Source organism: Cyanistes caeruleus, chromosome 1, assembly GCF_971803275.1.
Source record: "Cyanistes caeruleus chromosome 1, bCyaCae1.hap1.1, whole genome shotgun sequence".
Classification (NCBI taxonomy): Eukaryota; Metazoa; Chordata; class Aves; order Passeriformes; family Paridae; genus Cyanistes; species Cyanistes caeruleus.
In genome coordinates, this window is record NC_141701.1 from 134,220,464 (window position 1) to 134,241,898 (window position 21,435).

The following is a 21,435-nucleotide window of genomic DNA, read 5'->3' on the forward strand; positions in this document are numbered from 1 at the left end:
ATTAAATGAGAAACACCTAATCAGGCTTTAAATATTACATGATGGAAGTTGTAAAGCTGCCTCTGCCTCATCTAGCCTGAAACATCTGGCACCCAATGAAACTCAGTGTTGAGTGCTGCAAGCAACAGGAAAGCAGATTTGCAGGTAGTCCTGTAAATGTTTGTTGCCTCATATACAGTAGCAAATAGACAAAATGCTGGTAGACAAATAGACAGAGTTTCTGTTCTTGTGATCTACATGCTGGTTCTTTTCAAAGCCGGTGCTAGCAACCTGCAAGTCTTAAATATCCTGAAGGAGATTTTTTTTTTAGTGTTGTTGTTAATCAAATTACCTTTGAAATGGAATTTAATATTTGTCTTCTCACTGTTCCTCATTGACAATAGCATGATAATTTTTCACAAATACCTCAAGGCCAAGTTGGCCTCAGGGTAAGATTTCCCAGTCAGAAATAGGTGCACAGGCACCCTGCAGTGCCAATGCAGGGATCCTCTGCTACCTCTGCTGTACAGATTACCTTACGCTCTCTCTTGGGCAGTCTGACTGGCTATGAACAATGGCTTTTATTCAAGGAACTCTGAATGCTAGGCATCTGAGTAGGCTGATAAAGGAAACTTGAATACCTGGTAAATCAGTGTTTTCTGTGGGAACTGTCCTTTGGGGATCTGTCTAAAATCCCATCTGAGCTGAATTAGGTCCAACACATAGGTAAGCAATCTCCATTCTGCAAAGGCTACACAGTATGGAGGAGCAGCAAGTCTGTACTGGGGATTGGGATGGAGACTGATTTAAATTAATCTCCAATAGAAGGCAGTGAATGTTACTTACACAGAAAAAAAATCTTTCTTAGATGACCTAATTCTTTCCTAGCTTAGATTCTACCGACGGCTTGTATGTGAAAAGACTCTGTAGCCCACTGGAAATAACTAGAGGCATACAGCTTATCCAATCAGCAAGTATAAAGTCTTTGAGATAAAGGTTTCATTCCTGGAAGTTCCAGATTATTAAAATCCCAATTAGAGCCTTATCATGCAGACAAAAATCATTTGGCATTATTACTTTCACTCTCAATGTTACAGTGAAATCCCTCACCTTACTCTTGAAGGAAAAACTTCTTAACCAAAATATCAACACTAAAATGGAATCGTAGCATCAATAGGAATACCGCAGTTGGATCTGAATTTAGTGTTTCAGCAGTATGAAAACATTCCAATATTTCTCATTGTTTCAGGATCCTTTTATTAACTTTTATTAGTTTTCTTCAGAAAGGAGAGAAATTGATGTCTGAATCACGGTCTTCATTTCCACACTACATATCTCTTTCCTCATCATCACAACTTTTTTCTGCTGCTACTGTAGTGAAAAATTGGTTCTTTTGCTCTATACAAACCATTAGGAGAGAAAAATCTGTTTCACCCATCATAGTGAGAAAGCAGTAAAATGTTGCTCATCAGTAGACTTTCCTTTTTCTGGGTAGGTAATGGTGCAGTGGTAAAGTCCAGCAAAGCAAAATACAGAAACACTGCAATGTCACTAACTAGGAGTGTAAACCAAAGACTGAAGCACAGAGGGGCAAAGACCTTGCACTCTATAAAGAACTGCTGCTACCAGCATGGAGCCTGTGGTAGGTGGTGGACCTCTAGACAGGTTCCAGCTTTGATTCCCAGCTGGTGTGTCCTGCCAAGTTTTAAGTGGCATCCCAAGATTTCAGGCTATTATACTTCTCTCATCTGGTGCATTTCAGGACTGTTATCTAGCCTAGATAACTGAAAAGTGTGTGTTTAGCTGAGCAGTACAAATTACCAACAGTTGCAAATAGATGCTTTTTCAGCATGCCTACAGTGACCAAGTGCAAAAAACCTTTTGGAGCAGCTGTGCTACAGCATTAGGAATATTAACTACATAAAATGGTTATTACAAAAGTTCATATTTCTATGGCATAATACCCTCATCAATTGCTTTTTGTATTTGTTTGTTTGAGAGGAAGGTTCTCAGTGCTCTGTTTAGTTTCACTGATAAACATACCAATGTGTGCTTCAGAAAAACAAATCATTATAGTGAGAGGTATTTCCATGTTGATACTGAATTTCACCTGAGACAGAAAGGTTTCAAAAACCTGTTAAATTAGAAAGCTACCTTTGTTACTGGAGGTGACTTGACAACATCTTAAAATAGACAACCCATAGAGGCTTGTAGGTATCTCAGGTTTATATCTGCTTCTTCTATAAGGTTTCTTGGAACTTCCTCAGCTTTCTTTCCCACAAAATAGATTCCTTATAATCCATCTCCCATAGCTGGAGTTTAGATTTGTTGGAGCCAGCGAGTGAACTTAAAGTATGAAAGCAAAACCTTCTGTCTTGCACATCACCATGCATTTCATAAGCCATACATAAAAGCTCAGAGAAAGTGTTTACTACCTTTGGTAATCACATGAAGACGTGGTCTTTTCATCCAAATTTCTACAAATTGAGTCTGCTCAGGAAGTTATGGTTGTATAAAACCCTATTGGACAAAATAGGAGTTCATGTAAACATAGTGATGTATTATCTTTCCATGGAAAAGAATGCAGCTTTCTTTTTATTCAGAAACATATTTTTGAATTTACATTTTATGGAAAAAAAATGCTGTAGGTAGTATGTCCCAATTAACATCTGATGCCCACCTTACAGTGTCATTATTTCAGTCATTTTTCTGGAATAAATATGCCAATACATACTTAGATCCTGATGGGCTGTTTTTAAAACACTGTTTTGATGTATTTCACTGATTTTTTCACACTTGGTCTGTTCTTTAAACAGGTATAAAAGGTGGGATAACTGGCAAATGAAGATAATGTACTAAAAATACTATCTGATTGTTGTAACAAGCTCATAACATTTGGGTACTAGTTCTTGCAGATGATAGGCATTGTGTCATGTTTAAGTGGAAGGATGATCTCACAGTTAAGGCACTGCATGGAGAATTGCAGATGACATCTCTAAGCACTACTGCAGTACAGATAAATAACACCAGGAGAGGTTTGTGAAATTCTATGGCTGTTCTAAATTATGTAGGAAGGGAAACCATTAAACCAAAATGTTGGTTGGCACAGGAATCAGCGCTCAAATTTTTGTTCCTTACTGTTTGAGTTTAGGTTTAGCCACTTAGAAGAAGAAACTGCATGGTTACATTTCAAATAGAAACAATGTAACTTTAATGTGACCTTGTTTAGAGCTACCCAGGGTGCTGTTAGGGAAACGTGCTTTTAAATTCTCTGCTGTGGAAGCATAATTTATTCTTTCATGTGCAAGGGTTGGTGGAAGCATGTTTTCAACTTCAGCACAGAAAAGCTTCCAACCAAAGCCAAAACAAACCCAACAATGGTTAGACTTTATTATTTTCTGCAATATGATCCAAAATCCACTCTGCAGTGGAATCCTAATGTGCATTTTCAGAATTACTCAATCCTTAGCTGTTCGGATTAATCTAATAGGGCAATGGAATACTAGAACAAAAATGGTTATTCAGTCAGCAGCAATGTCTCCTCAGGATCTCCTTTCTTCACTCAAAAATCATGCAAACTGAATACCACCTCCCACAGGAGCTACATGCTTAACAAATACACAAAAGCATGATAATGACAAGTCAGTGCGACTTACAGGATCATAGAATATGTTCAGTTGGAATGAACCCGTCAGGATCTTCAAATTCAACTCCTGGCCTTGTGCAGGACACCCCAGGGATCCCACCATGTGCCTGAGAGCGTTGGCTGAACACTTCAACTCAGATAGCTTTTGTGTTGTGACCACTTCCCCGGGAAGCCTGTTTCTGTGCTCAACCACCCTCTGGATGGACCACAGAACTACCTGTAACAGTGGAAATTTCTATTATTTTATGTATGGAGGCAAGATTTTGCCTTATCAGTTGGATGTTTCAGGATTCCTGAATAATAATTTCACTTCATGTTATAAAAAAAGCTTAATAAAAATGGGCCAGTTACTTGAATTATGCTGAGCAGAAAGTTGTTACCTAGATCATTTGGGGTTTTTTGACCTTAGAAGATCTGATTTATGGGCAAAAAGTAGATTGGCATTAGTGAAGCATACAGCTTCTATAATTCAGGTGCACAAAGCAGGTGGACTTCTCTGGATAGCAATACACATGGTGTCTTGAGAATTTGGCAGTGCATGCTTGAGTTAGCTGCTTTGGCAGGCATGCCCAGGGAGGGAGACACATGAACACGCAGAGAAAGCTGCACCCATACACCCAGTGCTTGGTGGATTGTGTCTTCAGTGACTTGGGAATGTAGAAACAGTCAGCCTGACTTCAGTAATGCATTCTAACATCAGAGGCTGGGGTGCTGCACACCCTTCCATTGAGCCTGCATGTCCGAGAGTGCTCCTCGCTGCCGGGGCCGTGCTGATCCCGGTGCCTCAGTTCAGCCATTCAGTCCATCATTCCACCTACAGAGCAAGGTGAGGAGCTTGCAGGACCCAAAACATGCTTGCATAGGAAGGAGTCTGAAATCTGGAAGCCTCCAAACCAAATTTCCACATTCAGTGACAGACCTTAGAGTAAATATACGTTATTAGTACTTTTTTTGGTTTTTATAAACTCTTTGTTACTAATAAAGAGTACTTAACTTTGTTACTCTTTGTTACAGTCACTGTATTTTTCAACTCAGTTACAGTTCATAAGATGTTCTAGAAACATAAATGAATATTTTTGGTTTATGTATATTGCACTGAATGGGTTAGGAATTTTTTTATCAGCTCTGTCATTACGCCCCTTAAATAAGAATTAGGGGGAATTTAGAGTCTACATATTTTGCTTGATAAATTAACTATTTGTCATCAAGGAATTGATACAGGAATGAAAAGCTGTCATCAGAGCTCTTGGAGAAGCTGAAGAAGATTGTCTTCTGTCAGCCCTACATCCTGTGTCAAGAATTAAAACTAGTTGTTTTACCTCAATTCAAAGAGATTTTCAAAAACTTTACCACTACAGACAATAAATCCAAAACAGGCAAAAGTTTCTGTGCTGAACTGTAGGCTAATGAAGGACAGAATGTTAATTATTCATTCTGTTTTAATAGCTATTACTATTACTAAAGCTACTTGGTTTTGTTATGAAGATTAAACAGAACGAAAATGTTATCAATTATGGATATTGTTCATTGTTCTGTGTTTAGCCTGAGAACAAAAAGGAATTTAGAGATAGAGTTAGGGTCCTAAACTGAATTTTAAAACCTAATGAGAGGGTTCTGGTAGCTTTGAGTAAAAGAAAACAATGTCATTATTCATACTCTTGTCTATGCAACCACTTTCCCATTATTTCCAAAAATAGTAGTTGAGTGGCTTCCTGCCTAAATAAACAGTCCACATAGATAGGGATTGGGCTATAAAGCTTTTTAAAATAAGGTTTCCTTTTTTTGAAGCTGAACAACATAGTGAAATACAGGAAGGGTTGGGCTGTGATTGGACCGGATTCTTTAAGTTAATGTTTTAAAAGGTTACGTGACCAGTTCAGAGTAGCTAAACACACTTACTCTGTAGATGGCCTGGAAGATTGCAGGGAATACGCTCCCTCCATTGCCAGAAGAAATAGCCTCTTGTAATAAAGATACATAATCATTAACAAGCTTAACTCCGGGCTACAGAGGAATCTGAATTTCCAACCCTTCTAGAAAGATTTTAAATTTCTGTCTTCACAGTGCAGACCTGACAAATCTCACACATCAAGAGGGAGTCTCACACGTTTAGCTCCCAAACTCCCTCCCCTGCAGCTCAACCTGTTTCGCACTCATTTGCAGCCCTGTGCCACGGCTGCTCTCCCCTCCTGTAGCCCCACACACCAGGCACAGCTGGATGGCCCAGGCTGCAGTCTGCAAACATTTCCAGCTACTGGAGGGTATCAGGAAAAGATCAGCAAAGAGGAGCAGGATGCACAATGCAGCATGGCTGAAAAGAACAGTGGATTCCAGGGGAATTCCTGGAAATACTAGCAAAATCCCTTTCCAGAAAGCAAGAAGTAAAATATCTTCGTAGCTCAATGTAAGCATTTTTCCAATTTATGTTACTTCTTAAATTTTCTGTTTTCAACACAGAGACTATGAGTTCTAAGGCTATTAAATGATATATTACAAACTTTCAAAATTATAATCTATAAATAAACAAACAAAAAAAAATGCAATTAGACACACTACAGGTTTAGGTCAGCAATACAATGAGTGGTGATATTCCTCTCCCAGCAATAACTTGGCTTCTGCAGCACCATTACTGGTGCTGGGCTTGCACAATGTGCTAATGGAGTAAGAGAAAGGACTGAAGAAAATTCACCTTCCTGAACATTCCTGGAGATAAACTGCTTAAAGCACAGCAATAGTACCTTTAGCAAAGCCCATCTCATTTTGAGCTCAGCTCAAACACTTCAAAGATGTGACTGAGTTCTTCCTTATGCCTGAATTTTTAAAAGCAGATCTTCAAATGATGGAAAGATTGGAAACAAGCGGCCAAGACAGAGACCCAGCCTTTGTCCTCACTTCTGTATGTCTCTTTGTGACCCGAAGGGCACTGTTTGTGGCTTTGTGCACTGCAGCCTTCATTGAAAAGCCATGAATAATAACTTGGAAGCAAAGTGTCCTCTCTCCAACATCTTTTGGATTGTATTTTCATAGGCTTCTTTACTGGGCACAGAACAAGTCCTTATTTTAACCATCTTCCTAAACACAGAACTGTCATATGGGGTTATATAAGCCTTAAATAGGGAAATACTCAATTTATTTCTGTTCTTTATTTTAAATTAAGTAAAACTGCAATAGAAAATTAACAATCCATGGAAGTTTTCCAAATATCTTGACTGTTTTAACTGATATGGTTGTGCCATGAATAGAAATTGTACATATAGGAACTTCATTAAATCTGCTTCATCTTTTTAGTCTGAACCTATTATTTTATTTCTTTCCTCTTTGCATGAGACAACATAGGAAACAGCAGACCCAATTGTCATGGAAAAGATGCATGTGCCTTTCTTTGTATCGTATGTCCACACTTGCTCATGAATAAAAAGTTGCAAGACAAGAAAGAAAACTAATTTTTCAGCCAAAAATTCATCTCAATAGTCTAGACCTTAAGAAAGACTCTCAAAAAATGTAGTATTTTGTGGGAGAGCTTTTTTAGATATGATACAAACGCACACACAAAACAAAGAGGAACTTAGAAAAGGGACTACTTAACTTCTTTTCCTTCTACCTTTAGAATTGCAGCTAGCACATTAACTTTAGACTCAAAAAGTAAATGAAGAGCAACATTTGACATAAATTAAATATTCTAACATGTAATTGAGTATTTTCAGTGTGAAGTTCTCATTTTTCCCTGACAGCTTTCTATGAATTATCTTGAATGTTATCTTAGGAAATGCAATTATTATATGGAGCATTAAGCAGAGCACAAATATTGGTACACTGCAGAGACACCAGTTAATTTTCTTTTGACTACTGAACCATAAATAAAGGAAAACAGCACAGTTAAATGGTTCTAAAGTTACATAGTGGCAAGCAGCGAGTGAGTTGCTATGTGAAGGATGCTGTTTTGGGACAAGATCCTGGGGGAATTATTGTGAAATTACACTGTACATAATATTTCATTCATTTAATTCACCTTATAAAAGTCCTATGGTGGATTCTGCTGTATCCACCCCTTCCCTGCTGTAAACTGCAGACCAAATAGTCAACCCAAACCAGGCTGGCTTGCTTGCAGAGTACATTTCACTGTATCATAAGAGTAACATACTTGGGCCATCACGGGGAGGAGAAAAAATTCAAGATCTTGTTTTTCAGAGTCTCTGCTGGTGTGACTGTCAGACAGCCAGAACGCCCTGTTCCTGCAGCAGCAATTGTATGAGGCAGCATTTCACATCTCCTGCCTCAGACAAGAGAACTCTCTTATGAAGGATTAGCACCACAGCCCAGTCTAAGAGAGCTTCCCAAATTCAATCAGTGTGCCTACCGCACCTGATGTCCCTGGACTGCTGGTGTTTGATTCAATGCATGTGGAAACCAGCTGAAACACTTTTACTAATATCTGTGTGTGCTAGATTAAATACAATTTAGATTAAATACAATTAGATTAAATACAATAGACTATTTAATTTGCACTAAGGAAGGTTTCAGCATAAACAGAAAACTGTGTGGTTAATTATGTTCTGGCACCATACACCACCTTCAAATGTCATGAGCTCCTTTCACACACCAGTTGATGCAAGTGAACAAGAACTGCAAGTGAACTGAGATGGAGTTTTGCATAGGTACTCTCTTTCTCTTCATCACAGTTAACTCTGATGGAAGAGAGGGGCTGGTACAGAAGGTGAAGCTCAAGGGGCAGACTGGGATGCAGTGGCCATGAAAGGATTGAGATCCTTGGGACAGCAGGAAGGAGTCACAGCAGGCTGGCTACTTGGGACTTCAGAAGAGCTGACTTTGGCCTCCTCAGAGATCTACTTGATAAAGTGCCATGGGATGTAAAGCCCTGGAGAGAAGAGGATCCCAAGAAAGTTCACTGATATTCAAAGATCACCTCTTCCAAGCTCAGGAGCAATGCATCCTGACAAGAAGGAAGTTCAGAAAAATTCCAGGAGATCCTGGACAAACTCAAACACAAAAAAGAAGCTACAGAGGGTGGAAGCAGGGGCAGGTAGCCCAGGAGGAGTATGGATAGATTGTCCAGACAGCCAAAGATCAAGTTAAAAAGCTAAAGCCCTGGTAGAATTAAACCTGACCAAGAATATCTAGGGCAACAAGAAAGTCTTCTGAAGGTATACTGGTGAAAAAAGAAAAACTCGGGAAAATATGTGCCCTCTCTGAAAGGAAATGGCAGTCCTTGTAACAGAGGACATGGAGAAGGCTGAGGTATATAACAACATTTTTGTCTCAGTCTTCACCATCAAGTGCTCTGGCCACACCACCTGCATCACAGAAGGGAAAAGTAGGCACTGGGAGAATGTAGAGCCACCCTTTATGGAAGTAGATCGAGTTTAAGACAATCTAAGGAATCTGAGGATGCACAAGCTCCAAACCTCTGCAGAACCTGATGAGATGCATCCATGGGTCCTGAGACAGCTGGTAGAGGAGTTGGCTAAGCCACTATCCATCATATGTGAGAAATCATCATAGTCTGGTCAAGTGCCCACTGACTGGAGAAGGGTAAATATAACCCTCATCTTTAAAAGAGGGGGGGAAAAAGGGAAGACTCAGGGAACTACAGGCCAGTTAGTTTCATCAGAGTGTGTGGGAAGATGATGAAACAGATCCTCCTAGAAATAATGTAAAAGTACATGGAAAATAAGGAGGTGATTTGTGACAACTGACATGGCTTCACTAAGGACAAATTTTACCTAACCAATCAGGTGACCTTCTATGATGAGGTTACAGTGTTGGAGAATGAGAGAAGAGCTACTGACACCGTTTACCAGGAACTGTGCAAAGCATTTGACACTGTCCTACATGATATACTTGTCTCTGAACTGGAGAGAAGTATTTGGCCAGGCTGGATGGGGCTCAGAGCAATCTAGTGTAGTGGAAGGTGTCCCTGCCCATGGCAGAGAGATTGGAACTTGATGATCTTTATGACCCATTACAATCCAAACCATTCTAGGATTCTACAATTCTGTTATTTCTGGGGGCCATTTCAAATACTATTGAACTAAATTACTTTTGAAAAACTTCAGAACTGTTCATCCATAATATCCTAATAAATAGATGTTAACCACTCCAAGTCAGCTTTCACAGAGATTCTTTGTAAAAAATAATTATTCATGATTGCAGAAAACTTAATAGCGCAATATCCTGGAAATTGTACTATGGGAACACTTTCAAAAAAAACCCACAGATAATAGTAAACTTCTCCAATTTGATGTTATCAAATTACTTGAAGAGGAAAATAACAACAAAACAGTTACACTTCTTTGGTGTAAAAAATGCATGCCCCACCAAATTATCATTCAGAAAGGTTGTCTCAGTCCACACACTGAGGACCACAACACCTGCTGTGTCTGGCTTTCCATAAGTTAATCAAAAGCCACATTTTGTAGACTTTTCTGGATTGGCACTCGGCAGATTTCCTTTGCTCAGCATGCGTTCCAGCTGGGGTAAATATTGAGGTCAGTATATAAATATCATGATGGATGACTTCTGCAGCTACAGTACATCCACTCTCCATAAATCCAGTTAAATAAGGCAGGATTCCACTGCAGATCAAAAGTTATATCCTATCAGAAAACTTTCCTCATAAGTAAAATTGAAAATGCACCTGTGTATCTACACTGGTGAGGCTGCAGGGCCAACTCTAACATCACAGTCATCTTGACACCAAATCAGTCACTGAGTCCATAAGGTATTTTTACCTCATGTCTTTGTGCTCCCTCTTGTAACTTGAGTGCCTCTGCAGTGGGAGGGTGACTGGTATGATGGATCCAGCATATTATCATTCTGCAGTCCTACTCAGTAAGAAATCACAACCCTATTTTTAGAAGAAAATATAAAAACACAATTCAACTGCAAGCATAATGGAAAGAAAAAAAAAATCAGGGAATCTGTATTTGGAAATTTGCTATAATTAATTGGTTTTCAGTTCAAATATGTTCCTCTTACCAGGCATAATTTTTCTAACACAGCACTCTGAAAAGTTCTTTATGGTCCTGGAAGGGAAAATAATTTGCAAAATCATGAAGGGAAGAATGCAGGTGCATGTGAGTTGCAGTTGTAACTATTAATCCACTCAACTAATGATAGATCAGAAAACCCACAAGCTGTCAGATTTTAAAATTACACCAAAATTTGTCAAGTATATCCTCATAATTACATGTAATAACTGTCATGTGAAATTTCTTCTATTCTTTTTGCTGTTCCTACAAACTAACCTGCAAACTGTTCCAAATGTAAGTCAAAACCTTCTGCTAGCCTACCAAACAGCCTGAAATACAAACCACGCATTTACATTGGGCAACTTAATCCCAGAAATTATAATTATAATCCAAGGTAATTTACAGAGATAAAATATGCATCTATAATGTTAATAGAGAATAACAGAAAGTTCCAGCATTTAAATATGTATGAAACAATTTGAGCATATTTGCTACAAAATAATGAGAACTAATTATTATGAAATCTCCACTGATATCCAGCCCTCATGAGAACAGCAGATAAAGAAATGTCTAAGCCTGGCAAGATTTGGGCTACGTTGTGTGGAACTGGCTGTTCTTATAGCACTGAAAACAAATTTTTTTTCCCTCTCCTGTCACAAAAGTTTTCTTGGATCAAAACAGAAAAGATCATAAATTTTTATGGTTCTATTAATTAATTAAATCCAGGTTAGTTGCTAAGAAGAATGTGTACGAGTGGAGGCAGTAAAACCCTGGCATAAACTGTCGTGATGGAGTTGCTGTCTTTGCCAGGCATTTCAAATTTTTAGCCAGTGCTGAAGTTAGCACACCTCAGGCGACAGTCTGAGTAGGCTGCCTTCCAACCTACATTGTTTTAAAACTGTCTCAAGAAAAATACAGATAGTACTGGTCCTGCCTTGAGACAAGAACTTGGGGCTAGTCAGTCTTTTGAATTATGTTTCAGCCCAATGCTTTGACTAGGTGGCTCCTCATGTTAACTGTGTCAGCTTTCCATGGCAGGAATTTTCCTCGGCATTTCTCGTGCCTCTCTGCTGGATGTGAGCCAGAGTGGGCCTGGGCCATCCCAGAGGAGAGCAAAGAGCCCCACCAGAGGACAAGAGTCTGAGGGCACAGGAAAGGAAAACTGGGCTGAAGCTGGATCCTGCCTTGCAAAACTTACCTTTAATGATGAGCAGTTCTGATACTGGGAAATGGGATTTCTCAAGAAAAAATGGTCTACATTGGAATGAAGACTGTGAATATCCCTCGTTGACTGAAATTGCTACAATATTGTCTTCTCTTTGAAAGACTTCACCTAATTAAATAAGATTACATCAGGACTTGGCTCTACTATATATAAAGGCCAAGTGAAATTCAATCTAAATACTAGAAGAGCCTAAGACCCAACTGGTCTGTAAACAAGACATGTAGAGGTTTAGCTAGATAGCTTCACAATTTTCCAAGTCACTGAAGCAGTGAAGATATCAGTTGTTTGAAAAGAGGACATGCTGGATTTTTTTTAATTATTCCTATATTTTGTTGGGATTTTGTAGCTGTAAGAAGGCAGTGGCAAAGTTACTTAGGTGATCTTAAAGGTATATTTACATTTTTGGAAGCCTTAGTAAGCGTAAAGAGACTTTTAAAATGTGTGTCTTCCTGGAAAAGATGAAAACATTTTATTCAGAAGGGAAATACATTTTAAATGTTGTTTTTTCCATTATAACTGTAATGATTCATGTTTACAGTACTCCAGCAGCTTCCAAGGTTCACTGGAGGTTGAATGACTACTCATAATTTAGTATTTCACATGACTTTGTTCCATGCACCATCCAGCTTTGAAAATTGCAGGTTTACTACTGCCCAACACTGCCATTTTAGCGACAGATTGGAACACCACTACTTAACATCTCAAGGATGGCTAATATTTTTGATTGCTTTTTAACAGAAAGCATTTACCCAAAGGAAATGCTGGTAGAAGAGAACATTAATTCAGTATCCTCTCTATATTAGGAGAAATGGCAGTAAAAGTATTACTCTGCATTGAAGGTCCATAATGGAGCTTGAATGAATTTATTTACTTCCCTCCCAAAACAGCAAGTGCTTTCTGCATAAGATGTCCTGAATAAACTGGGAAAGACACATAAATTTAAGTACACTAAACATTGGCTTATCAGAAAATGTGTGGCCATTAGATTTCGCTTACAGTTTGATTTTACTGTGATATATAAAGCTCTTCTTAATAAATTAGAACACTGGTGAAAATCAAGAGAGAGTGAGGGAGGAAACTTTTCTTCTTTCCTTTGTCTCCTGAATAAAGGGACTCGCTTCATCAGTCCACAGAGACTGGGACAATTTATATAATATGGAAATGCCTCCATCTAAAATGCAGTAAACACTACAGACCAGTGAGACAAATTATGGCAAGAGTAAAAAATAATTGCTGATCCTATGCTTTTATTGAACTAGGTTTGTTCTAACAAAGTAATGATATAACATTTGGGAAAGGGCTTTTTCACCAAGAAAAATTACAGTGGGTGCAGAACCAACCTTTTATTGCAAGAATTTTAAATGATCAGACTGTTATTTGCAACTTAGCTACTATATTTTGTGAAGGCTGCAAAATGGCCATGGAACATGCTCCAAATAGAATGCTGGATTGGCTGCTCAAAGACTGGCTCAGAGTGTGATGTATCAGCTTCCACTGTCATGGTCTCTCATACTTACTGGAAGTTTTGAAAAAAATAATCAACTTTAAATGTCTGCCTCATAGAACCTGTCTTTAAATAATTGTTAAAAAATATTATCTCCTGAATAAATCTGTAAGAAAATATCTTTTTCTTAGTATTTTTTGATAGCAGGAAATCTATCTATCTATCTATCTATCTATCTATCTATCTATCTATCTATCTACCTATCTATGTACCTATAAGCCAAAGAATGTAATTGTTTTTATAAAAGCTCTGTAATACTGAGTGCTTCCACACAGACTGAATCAGCCACTTGCTTAGAGGAACTGTCACATACTGCAAAAAAGCCATGTTGCAGAATTATCAACTCTTAAAACTGTGAAGAGGACTGTCCTTCACAGCCAGTTGAAGTTGACTACAAGGGGTGGTTAAGCTTCAAGAATCACATTTTTGACACTGTATGTCAAGTTGATAGTATATTTCAAAAATTTGTTAAATCTCAGTAATCCTTAGGGGAAGCTTTAAGGATGATGAAAAAAGAGTAGGAAGATACAGCAGAATAATACAGTTCTGAGTAGCTCTGCCGTAGCAAATGGGACTGAAGAACAGCCAAAGGATAGCCAAAGAATGGAAAGGAAGATGAAATAAAGAGTCTAAGAAGTCTGACAAAAACCTGGTAGTGCTTAGGTGGCTGAAGACACTTGGATGCTTTTGTTCATGCATATCTGCAATCCTTCTGTATTTTCTTCCTAAGTGAAATTTAGGTTAGAGGGAAGAGAGCATGTGCTTACATAATAGTGCCCATGCTGAATCTCCATGTAAATAATTTGTGCATTGTACATTTTCTGAAGAGTGAAATATAAGCACAATTTCCAGGGGGAGGCTGGAAAGACCTCAGCCCCTGTCACTGACCCCTTTTCACCCACCCCTCTGCAACACTGGTGGCCCCCATCGTGCTTAACAGCCCTGCAGCTTCTCCCTAACACTTACATGGCCAAAGGGAGGCTACTCTGCTGTGCTGCAGCCAGGTGAATGTGCATGTTTATGTTTTTTTGCTCTCCTGACTGTTAGGATCTCCTTCATGTGAGCCAATACAGATGTAGTGCCTCAACACAAGGGCTGAGATCACCCATTTCAGGTGCTTTTTGCCCCTGAACACAAGAGCACATCCCCTCACTAAGAGTTGCATGTGTGCTTAGCAAGGAGTGGGATTGAGAGGGTTAGTGCTAGTTTCAGAGTACTGGACTGAAAGTAATGCAAATGCTTCATTTTCGGTAGCAGCTGCAGGCTTTCAGAATGTCCCTGCTAATGCTTCTTCAAAAAACATATAATTACAGACACCCAGGCAATGTACAGTGCCTACATCCTGCCCAGTCCTAGCAAATCAGCAACATGTGCTCTCAAAAGTTGGGTAAGGCTTTCTCATTAGTCATTATGTGGAGAGGCTGGGGTATTTATCAAGGCTTGATAAGATACAGTACTGGACAAAAACACTACCACTGCTAGTTATAAACCATATTTTAAAGTTTTTTTTAAAAAAAAATCTTATCCCCAGACTGAAAGCTAAAGGTATATCTTACTCTGGCCTTTTAAGTTGTGCAATCATAAACACAAACAGTACAAGAGAAGTCTGTTTTTGAGCTCAGTAGCCAGCAAGGTTTGCCCTTAGCTGATCACAGACATTCAGGGCTCAGAGCTGTCCCCAGCTGCTTGGGCAGGCAGGATCACCTGCTTCAAATGGAGATTCTGGAGAGATCCCAGCTCAGCCCCAGAGAAAGCAGGGCCACAGAGAGTGCTCCACATGGGCCTCTCAGTTTGGCTGAGGAATCCCAGAATCCAGATGACTTGAAGACAAACATGAATACCAATATAAAAACCATGGAAACACAGAAACACAGAAGTAGAGCCCTGGCAGACACAGGGGAGCTATACAAGGGATGGCTGTGGTCACTTGGTATGCTCAGCCTGGAGAAGAGGAGACTAAGGGAAGATCTCATTGCAGTTACAACTTCCTTGCGAGGAGAATAAGAGGATCAGACACTGATCTCTTCTCTGTGGTGACTGTGACAGGACCTGAGGGAATGGCCAGGTTGTGTCAGGAGCAGTTTAGGTTGGCTATTAGGAAAAGGTTCTTCACCCAGAGGTTGGCTGGGCACTGGAACAGGCTCCCAGGGCAGTGATCACAGCACCAAGCCTGACAGAGCTCAAGAAGCATTTGGACAATGCTCTCAGGCATGTGATGTGTCTCTTGGGGCTCACCTGTGCAGGGCCAGGAGTTGGACTTTAATGATCCCTGTGGATTCCTTCCAACTCAGGATCTTCTATGATTCCAGGTATTTGGTCTGGAAAACTGTAATTCAGGAACCTATCTCTCAGCAGAGGTAGAGCATGTATATTAAATCCAGAAGGATTGTGTTTGCTCATTAGTTCCTCTTTTTAAAGAATAATTAGGTCTAAGAGGATTTCTCTGCCTTTGAGCAAAGATCTAAATGTCTGCTGCAGACAGCCTGCATATTTTTTTAAGGGGAAAAGAATCTTGACAATTATGATTAAAATAAGGATTAGGAAAGTTAGCAAAACATTGTGGTTTAATTCTGAGGTGTTCCTCAGTCCAACACTCACAAAATGCACAATCACAAAATGCAGCACATCACAAGGGGCTAATGTTTACATTTGTGATTGTGACTGCAGTATATGTTCATGTAATTTAGTGTTCTAGATTTTGTTTTATGATTTTCCAAACAAGTGAAAAAAGACATTTGATTTCAAAGGTACTTGGAAATCTAAGGCAACAGACAAGAGGTAAAATAAAGGCATGAGAGAAATTTAAAAAACAATGAGAGGATGTTGGTAACTGTAGTAATTTATACACACAGAGTCAGACTGAAGTTCTTAGACATTACTGGAAAGAGATATTTTGAAAAGGAAAGCTGACCTTAAGAATATCTGTGTGAGCTTCGTTCCAGCAAGACAGAAAGAACAAAGGAACTTTGTTTGAAAAGCAAGTGGCCCACAAGGGCAGTAGATTGCTCAGAGGCTCATATGCAGTCTGGTAGAAACAGCAGCATAGGAGCAGGCTGTGAAGAACCTGGACAGCAAAGAAAAGTAACTTATTATGTAGCTCACTAACCAGCCACAAGGTTTTGTCACTGATGCCTGTTTTCAGATATTTCAGGGTGGATGAAGCACTGCTCTGTACTCCAGAAGTGAAAAGCTGACCCAGATCCTGCAAACAGCCTAACTGGAGCACATTCTTTTAAGCATGAGTTTCTCCTTGTAATGATTCACTGGCACATGTCTGAGAGACTCCATCTAGAGGTCTTTAATAGAACCTGGAGAAAATTCCAGTAAATTCATTAAAGTTCTTTTGAAAATATTTCTTTGTTGCTTCAGGTCTGATCTGCTGAAAGATCCATTGATCCAGCACAGCCCATTACCTAACTCTAATAGCTGGTTCCAAGTGAGTTTATTTTTTAAAATGGAGCTTCCAAGAATCAAAAATTCAAATTGTTTGTTTTAAGGCAAATATCCAGTCCCCTGAATCTTGGGGATGTGCAGGTCACCACCAGATATGCAGGTCTGTCCCAGCATCAGGCAGGAGGTATGGGACACTCAGGGCTAGGGAATTCTCCCCAGACCATAGAAAACCTTCAGAAGCATGGTAATCTGCAGAAATTGTTCAGTAGTCTTTCCACAGAGTTGTTTTACAATTCTGTGGAGAGAGTTTTCCTCTGCTCCCACAGTATGAGCTTCTTTCATCTGTTGAGGTCACACACCATTTAGCATCCCAATGAAATTTGTCAGTGGGTTTTAACATTTACAAATGAATGTACTTAAAAATCACATTCAAACAAGCATATGCATCTTTTTCATCCTGTACTGGGTTCACGTTACCAAGCTTTGGTAGCAGGTGGGGCTACAGGGGTGGCTTCTGTGAGAAGCTGCTGGGAGCTTCCTCCATGTCTGACAAAGCCAGTCCCTATCATCTCCAAAGACAATGTGCCACAGGTCAAGGCTGGGAAAATCAGAAATGGTGGTAATGTCTCTGTGATATCATATTTAAGAAAGAAAAAAAAAGTTCTTGCACAGATGTAATTGCAGCCAGACTAGAGCAGGGGGAAAATATGTGAGAGGAACAACTCTGCAGACACCCAGATCAGTGACAAATGAGAGGCAAGAGGTGCTCCAGGCACCAGGGATGGGATTCCTCTGCTGCCCGTGGTGACACCATGGTGAAGCTGCTATGTCCCTGAAGTACACAGAGGTAAATGGGGGTGCAGAGATGCACCTGCCACCCGTGGAAGAGCCCATGCCACAGCAGGTGGATGCCTGGGAAGAGGCTGTGATCCCATGGGAGGTCCATTGAGAAAGGAGCCCACGCTAGATCAGCCTGTCCTTGAAGAACTGCACCCATGAAAGAGCGACCCACACAGCTGTAGTCTGGGGAGGACTCTTGCCCATGGAATGGACTCATGTTTGAGAAGTTTGCAGAGAATTGTTGCCTGTGGGATGAACTCACGTTGGAGAAGTTCATGGAGAACAGTCTGCGTGGGAGGCACCCAAGGGTGGAGCAGGAGAAGGGCTTCTCTCTTTGAACAGCAGGAGAAACAATGTGTGATGAGCTGACCATAACCTCCATTCTCTGTCTCCCTACAGTACTGAGAAGGAGGGAGGGATGGAAAGAAAGTGTTTTCTAAGATTTTATTTTTTTTCTCATTAACCTGCTCTGATTTCATTGGCAATAAATTCAATTAATATCTCTAATTTTAGCCTGTTTCCCCTGTGATGGTATTTAGTGAGTGATCTCACACAGTCCTTAACTCATGAACCCTTCATTGTATTTTTCTGTCACCAGTCCAGCTGTGGAGGGGAGTGATAGAGAGGCTTTTGTGGGTGCCTGGAATCCAACCAACATCAACCCACTACAGCCTTTTTGGTGGAGAATGTGGGCAAACCGTGAGGATTTTGAAATAAAAGTAGTAACTGAGAGAGGTAATGGGTAGAACAAGCCCTGAACAGTGTTAGAGTAGAATGATCATGGGTAATCTTTGTTGTAATGGTGGTGATGGGTGAAGGTGTGGATTTTTTATAAATCATCCATTTTTTGGTTTGTGTAGTGATGATGTTATTTTGGTTTTTGTGGGGGGCATTAATTTTTTACAGTGTTTGCCTTCTGCAGCAGCTGCTATGAGTGCTGAAACCCTGTTTCCCAGCCAATGGCTGAGCCGCTGATGGGAAGTAGAGATTTTTCCTTTGCTTACGTGCGCACAAACTTTTGCTTTTTTCTTGCACTAGTACACTTCCTTATCTCAACCCACTAGTTGTTTTCCATCTGATTTTCCTCTCCCGTGTCCCACTGGGAAGGGCAGTCATAGAGGAGTTTAGTGGGCACTTGGTGTCGAGGTCAGCCACTACACAAACGTGCTGAGATACAGAATCCATTTTTCACTAGCACACGTTGGTAACATTACTATCACCCGGCAGAAGAAGAAAATTGAAATTATATAAAAGCCCAGAAAGGAACAGGAAGACATTTCTTTGAGATTTACTTATAAAATGAACCAGTTTTAAACTGAATCAATAGAAAATGAGATTAGGAATTTTAAAGATTTATTCCAAAATGGAATAGTCTCTGCCATAATAAATAATGCATCTAATGAGCAAAAAAAGACTCACCCCCATCCCCCAAGAGATTTATTTTTTTCATCAGTGTTACTCTAAATTGCTCTGACTGTGCAAAATAGCTGTGAGTGAAGTCTCGCTGAAGTAAGCAAATCACTGTGTGGCACACTTTAAAAATGCTAAGGACTAAATGTCCCTTTAGAATTTAAAGCAGGTGTTCGTACAGAGAAGCACAATATAGCAGAAAGTGGTGATCCAATTCCAAATCAGCAGCCCTGCTTCCATATTCCTCCCACACATCCTACCCAAAACTGGGACAGGAGGGGAAGCCAGCGTTGGCCACCAGTGCATCCAGAGGATGGTGTTCTTCACAGGACTCCTAAAATGCCTCCTGTCCCTGCCCTCATCTTAGCAAAGTCGCCTTCCTGTCTGATGTAGGAAGCCAACAGGAGGCTGTCACAAAGGGACTGGCAATCCTGCACATGCCACCTCCTTTCACTGGGCATTTGATTGGGTCACAACAGTTTATTTCTCACTCACAGGATAACAGAGATTAAGTTTGTAAGAAAGGACAGCACCTCTGCAACACAAGATAACAGTTTATAATAGTCCACAGCTGGGAAATACCAGTAATACAGTTGAAATTAAAGGTAATGCTTTTATTTCTTAGCAAGAAAACCTCTTTTGAAGTAACATGCTAGTGTCTTCTTTATTAAAACTCCAGACACTGCAAGCCAAAGATGGCAAGACTGCAATAATTTCAATTTTATTTAACTTTTAATTTTTAATGAGTTTTTAGTCCTCTACACTGAATATTTGTCATGCAGATATCAAAAATAGAAAGTAAAAATCAACATTTTTTTGTATTTTCTGTGTGTTCACCTCATGCTCTGATTCATGACATTGGAATACTAAGAATTCGACAAGAATTCTTAGGGATAATGAATTGCATAAATATAATAGAAAAAGTTGAAATCAAGTATAAAGCAGTCTTTCTTATTCTGAACTTATTTCAAGCTTTCATTCTAGGTTTTCATATTTCCACAGAATCTGCTTCTTTTCCACAATTTATGTTTTTGGATTGTAAACAAGGCTATCCTTGCAGGCAGACAGTAACTGCAGGGGACATACTGCACAGCAAAGGGATCTAGAAGTCCATGCCTTGGGTAATACACTGCATGGTATACTCTTTTCTTAGAAGGATTTGTAATTAATCATTAAAATGAAGGTGACAAAATTAAGTGCTTTGCTGCCATTACCCAGACTTTATTACAAAGTGTGAGTTCAACCTCACACATTATCCCAGTTTAGCTTCAATATAAAATTTTCAGCTTCAGGACCTCATAGATAACAAGATTAGCACATATTAATCCCTTAATCCTTTCTCTAATTGTTATGAAATCTAGAGTCATCAACAACTTCAGTCAATCCTGACCAGCTTTTTAGTCAGCTATCAGGTTTTATCATCTATGCCTGCATTTGTAGGCATCAACACTGCAAAGTGTGATAAAGCCCAGGTGAATATTACCATGAATATTACATGAGTACAGTGCATGCATCAGTATAAATCTTTTTTCTGAAACAGTTTACTATAAGAAGAAATCACTTCATTCAAGAAGAATCAGGGAAAAAAATATTCCAAACTTACTATGCTCTAAAATAAGGTTTACCATTTACATGCATTTTTTAATGGGTTTCCTTTTGGTGTTGATTCTGGTGTTGTTTCAATAGCCTTCTAAGCCTCAGAGCTTCATATTGTAACTCTGGCTCGTTTGCTTATTATATTTATTTATTTGCTAGATAAGCCAAAAGTAGTTAACAGCTTTTACCCTTGAATAAAATGTTTGCACAATTTAAAAGGCTGAGGGCAAAATCTAGATTTGGAGATTTTATAAGTGGAAGTGTAATTTAACTTTTTGGAGGAGGAAAAGAATGTTTATGCTTCTTTTTCTTTGGAGGGTAAAAACAGTCTGGAAAATTACTGTGAATTCTATAAAGAAGAAAATTATTAAGCTAAACTAAAAATCTTACATATTACATAGTGTAACACTGAAACTTTAATGCAGATTTAAACAAAAAAATAAGTCCAGCACTGTCAATCATGGCATGAGAACTAAAGATATCAAAGGTATACACAGAATTATAGATTCCAACAAGAATGGGTGCTTGATTTTTAGATTGCAGGGAAGAAACTTCACAGACTCCATAGTGAGCAGGGGGTGCAGGACTGACCAGGGTAGTGCAGGAGTAACCTGTGTACCCATCACAGCACAGAGCAGTTTTACCCAGGCCAGCTTGTTCAGAGTGGAAAGGCAAAGCTGGGGGGATGATTTAGTACAGTTCTTTCTGCTGTCCCATCAGGCTTGGTTCAGAGGCAGCTCTTACATCTCAGCATGGTATTGGCAGGTACACTGCACTTAAATCTTTAGGCACAGTATCAGCTGATGAGTTCAGGCTCAGAAAAGAGGAAGTGTGGTCTGTTTGCTGCTCTAGA

At 39.5% G+C, this 21,435-nt stretch overlaps 1 long non-coding RNA gene across 1 annotated transcript in view; it reads right to left on the reverse strand.

Annotated features, from left to right (window-relative positions):
* Nucleotides 1–1,212: 1,212 nt before the first annotated feature.
* Nucleotides 1,213–21,435, reverse strand: part of LOC147655925 (uncharacterized) — a 62,274-nt gene continuing 42,051 nt past the window's right edge. Inside the window, exon 2 of the long non-coding RNA XR_015278686.1 lies at nucleotides 1,213–4,544. This is a non-coding gene — a long non-coding RNA (uncharacterized LOC147655925). The remainder of the gene's footprint in view (nucleotides 4,545–21,435) is intronic.